Below are 6,000 nucleotides of genomic sequence, written 5' to 3'. Positions count from 1 at the left end.
TGTAGCATGATTTTGGTGAGTATACAGTGTATAATATTAATGCTATTGATGATTTTTCACAATAAAATTGTCCAAAAATATGCAAAAACACATTTTTCTGAAATAACTGTTGTAGTACGATTATCAGGTGACCCTTGTTGTGTATCATGATTTTGGTCATCCTACACTGTATAATATTAACGCTATTGACGATTTTTCACAATAAAATTCCCCAAAAATAAACAAAAACACATTTTTCTGAAATGACTGTTGTAGTACGATTATCAGGTGACCATTGTTGTGTAGCATGATTTTGGTCATCCTACACTGTATAATATTAACGCTATTGATGATTTTTCACAATAAAATTCCCCAAAAATATGCAAAAACACATTTTTCTGAAATGACTGTTGTAGTACGATTATCAGATGACCATTGTTGTGTAGCATAATGTTGGTCACCCTACATTGTATAATATCAATGCTATTGACGATTTTTCACAATAAAATTACCCAAAAATAAACAAAAGCACATTTTTCTGAAATAACTGTTGTAGAACGATTATCAGGTGACCATTGTTGTGTAGCATGATTTGGGTGAGTATACAGTGTATAATATTAACGCTATTGACGATTTTTCACAATAAAATTCTCCAAAAATAAACAAAAACACATTTTTCTGAAATGACTGTTGTAGTATGAATATCAGGTGACCCTTGTTGTATATCATGATTTTGGTCATCCTACACTGTATAATATTAACGCTATTGACGATTTTTCACAATAAAATTGTCCAAAAATATGCAAAAACACATTTTTCGGAAATAACTGTTGTAGTACGATTATCAGGTGACCATTGTTGTGTAGCATGATTTTGGTGAGTATACAGTGTACAATATTAACGCTATTGACGATTTTTCACAATAAAATTACCCAAAAATAAACAAAAACACATTTTTCTGAAATAACTGTTGTAGAACGATTATCAGTTGACCTTTGTTGTGTAGCATGATTTTGGTGAGTATACAGTGTATAATATTAACGCTATTGACGATTTTTCACAATAAAATTCCCCAAAAACATGCAAAAAGATTTTTTTTCTGAAATGACTGTTGTAGTACGATTATCAGGTGACCATTGTTGTGTAGCATGATTTTGGTCATCCTACACTGTATAATATTAACGCTATTGACGATTTTTCACAATAAAATTCCCCAAAAATATGCAAAAACACATTTTCCTGAAATGACTGTTGTAGTATGATTATCAGGTGACCCTTGTTGTGTATCATGATTTGGGTGAGTATACAGTGTTTAATATTAACGCTATTGACGATTTTTCACAATAAAATTCTCCAAAAATAAACAAAAACACATTTTTCTGAAATGACTGTTGTAGTATGATTATCAGGTGACCCTTGTTGTATATCATGATTTTGGTCATCCTACACTGTATAATATTAACGCTATTGACGATTTTTCACAATAAAATTCCCCAAAAATATGCAAAAACACATTTTTCGGAAATAACTGTTGTAGTACGATTATCAGGTGACCATTGTTGTGTAGCATGATTTTGGTGAGTATACAGTGTACAATATTAACGCTATTGACGATTTTTCACAATAAAATTCCCCAAAAATAAACAAAAACACATTTTTCTGAAATAACTGTTGTAGTACGATTATCAGTTGACCTTTGTTGTGTAGCATGATTTTGGTGAGTATACAGTGTATAATATAAACGCTATTGACGATTTTTCACAATAAAATTCCCCAAAAACATGCAAAAAGATTTTTTTTCTGAAATGACTGTTGTAGTACGATTATCAGGTGACCATTGTTGTGTAGCATGATTTTGGACATCCTACACTGTATAATATTAACGCTATTGACGATTTTTCACAATAAAATTCCCCAAAAATATGCAAAAACACATTTTCCTGAAATGACTGTTGTAGTATGATTATCAGGTGACCCTTGTTGTGTATCATGATTTTGGTCATCCTACACTGTATAATATTAACGCTATTGATGATTTTTCACAATAAAATTCCCCAAAAATATGCAAAAACACATTTTTCTGAAATAACTGTTGTAGTACGATTATCAGGTGACCATTGTTGTGTAGCATGATTTGGGTGAGTATACAGTGTATAATATTAACGCTATTGATGATTTTTCACAATAAAATTCCCCAAAAACATGCAAAAAGATTTTTTTTCTGAAATGACTGTTGTAGTACGATTATCAGGTGACCATTGTTGTGTAGCATGATTTCGGTCATCCTACACTGTATAATATTAACGCTATTGATGATTTTTCACAATAAAATTCCCCAAAAATATGCAAAAACACATTTTTCTGAAATGACTGTTGTAGTACGATTATCAGGTGACCATTGTTGTGTAGCATGATTTTGGTCATCCTACACTGTATAATATTAACGCTATTGACGATTTTTCACAATAAAATTCCCCAAAAATATGCAAAAACACATTTTCCTGAAATGACTGTTGTAGTATGATTATCAGGTGACCCTTGTTGTGTATCATGATTTTGGTCATCCTACACTGTATAATATTAACGCTATTGACGATTTTTCACAATAAAATTCCCCAAAAATAAACAAAAACATATTTTTCTAAAATAACTGTTGTAGTACGATTATCAGGTGACCATTGTTGTGTAGCATGATTTTGGTGAGTATACAGTGTATAATATTAACGCTATTGACGATTTATCACAATAAAATTCTCCAAAAATAAACAAAAACACATTTTTCTGAAATGACTGTTGTAGTATGATTATAAGGTGACCCTTGTTGTGTATCATGATTTTGGTCATCCTATACTGTATAATATTAATGCTATTGACGATTTTTCACAATAAAATTACCCAAAAATAAACAAAAACATATTTTTCTAAAATAACTGTTGTAGTACGATTATCAGGTGACCATTGTTGTGTAGCATGATTTTGGTGAGTATACAGTGTATAATATTAACGCTATTGACGATTTTTCACAATAAAATTCCCCAAAAATATACAAAAACACATTTTTCTGAAATGACTGTTGTAGTATGATTATCAGGTGACCCTTGTTGTGTATCATGATTTTGGTCATTCTACACTGTATAATATTAACGCTATTGACGATTTTTCACAATAAAATTCCCCAAAAATAAACAAAAACACATTTTTCTGAAATAACTGTTGTAGTACGATTATCAGGTGACCCTTGTTGTGTAGCATGATTTTGGTGAGTATACTGTGTATAATATTAACGCTATTGACGATTTTTCACAATAAAATTCTCCAAAAATATACAAAAACACATTTTTCTGAAATGACTGTTGTAGTATGATTATCAGGTGACCCTTGTTGTGTATCATGATTTTGGTCATTCTACACTGTATAATATTAACGCTATTGACGATTTTTCACAATAAAATTCCCCAAAAATATGAAAAAACACATTTTTCTGAAATGACTGTTGTAGTACGATTATCAGGTGACCCTTGTTGTATAGCATGATTTTGGTGAGTATACAGTGTATAATATTAACGCTATTGACGATATTTCACAATAAAATTCCCCAAAAACATGCAAAAACACATTTTTCTGAAATGACTGTTGTAGTACGATTATCAGGTGACCATTGTTGTGTAGCATAATTTTGGTCATCCTACACTGTATAATATTAACGCTATTGACGATTTTTCACAATAAAATTACCCAAAAATAAACAAAAGCACATTTTTCTGAAATAACTGTTGTAGTACGATTATCAGGTGACCATTGTTGTGTAGCATGATTTGGGTGAGTATACAGTGTATAATATTAATGCTATTGACGATTCTTCACAATAAAATTCTTCAAAAGAATGCAATTTTTGTTTATCCTGAAATAACTGTTGTAGTATGATTATCAGGTGATCCTTGTTGTGTATCATGATTTTGGTCATCCTACACTGTATAATATTAACGCTATTGATGATTTTTCACAATAAAATTCCCCAAAAATATGCAAAAACACATTTTTCTGAAATAACTGTTGTAGTACGATTATCAGGTGACCATTGTTGTGTATCATGATTTTGGTCATCCTACACTGTATAATATTAACGATATTGAAAATTTTTCACAATAAAATTCTCCAAAAATGTACAAAAACACATTTTTCTGAAATGACTGTTGTAGTATGATTATCAGGTGACCCTTGTTGTGTATCATGATTTTGGTCATCCTACACTGTATAATATTAACGCTATTGACGATTTTTCACAATAAAATTCCCCAAAAATAAACAAAAACATATTTTTTCTAAAATAACTGTTGTAGTACGATTATCAGGTGACCATTGTTGTGTAGCATGATTTTGGTGAGTATACAGTGTATAATATTAACGCTATTGACGATTTATCACAATAAAATTCTCCAAAAATAAACAAAAACACATTTTTCTGAAATGACTGTTGTAGTATGATTATAAGGTGACCCTTGTTGTGTATCATGATTTTGGTCATCCTATACTGTATAATATTAACGCTATTGACGATTTTTCACAATAAAATTACCCAAAAATAAACAAAAACATATATTTCTAAAATAACTGTTGTAGTACGATTATCAGGTGACCATTGTTGTGTAGCATGATTTTGGTGAGTATACAGTGTATAATATTAACGCTATTGACGATTTTTCACAATAAAATTCTCCAAAAATGTACAAAAACACATTTTTCTGAAATGACTGTTGTAGTATGATTATCAGGTGACCCTTGTTGTGTATCATGATTTTGGTCATCCTACACTGTATAATATTAACGCTATTGACGATTTTTCACAATAAAATTCCCCAAAAATAAACAAAAACACATTTTTCTGAAATAACTGTTGTAGTACGATTATCAGGTGACCCTTGTTGTGTAGCATGATTTTGGTGAGTATACTGTGTATAATATTAACGCTATTGACGATATTTCACAATAAAATTCCCCAAAAATATCCAATCTTTTTTTTTTTCCTGAAATAACTGTTGTAGTATGATTATCAGGTGACCCTTGTTGTGTATCATGATTTTGGTCATCATACACTGTATAATATTAACGCTATTGATGATTTTTCACAATAAAATTCCCCAAAAATATGCAAAAACACATTTTTCTGAAATAACTGTTGTAGTACGATTATCAGGTGACCATTGTTGTGTAGCATGATTTGGATTTTGGTGAGTATACAGTGTATAATATTAACGCTATTGACGATTTTTCACAATAAAATTCCCCAAAAATATGCAAAAACACATTTTTCTGAAATAACTGTTGTAGTACGATTATCAGGTGACCATTGTTGTGTAGCATGATTTTGGTGAGTATACAGTGTATAATATTAACGCTATTGACGATTTTTCACAATAAAATTCTCCAAAAATAAACAAAAACACATTTTTCTGAAATGACTGTTGTAGTATGATTATCAGGTGACCCTTGTTGTGTATCATGATTTTGGTCATCCTACACTGTATAATATTAACGCTATTGATGATTTTTCACAATAAAATTCCCCAAAAATATGCAAAAACACATTTTCCTGAAATAACTGTTGTAGTATGATTATCAGGTGACCCTTGTTGTGTATCATGATTTTGGTGAGTATACACTGTATAATATTAACGCTATTGACGATTTTTCACAATAAAATTCCCCAAAAACATGCAAAAAGATTTTTTTTCTGAAATGACTGTTGTAGTACGATTATCAGGTGACCATTGTTGTGTAGCATGATTTTGGTCATCCTACACTGTATAATATTAATGCTATTGACAATTTTTCACAATAAAATTCCCCAAAAATATGCAAAAACACATTTTTCTGAAATAACTGTTGTAGTATGATTATCAGGTGACCCTTGTTGTATAGCATGATTTTGGTGAGTATACAGTGTATAATATTAACGCTATTGACGATATTTAACAATAAAATTCCACAAAAATATGCAATTTTTTTTTTCCTGAAATAACT

This window comes from Scomber scombrus, chromosome 11 (assembly GCF_963691925.1).
Source record: "Scomber scombrus chromosome 11, fScoSco1.1, whole genome shotgun sequence".
Classification (NCBI taxonomy): Eukaryota; Metazoa; Chordata; class Actinopteri; order Scombriformes; family Scombridae; genus Scomber; species Scomber scombrus.
The sequence above is the reverse complement of the archived record's forward strand: the minus strand, read 5'-3'. Positions refer to the sequence as shown.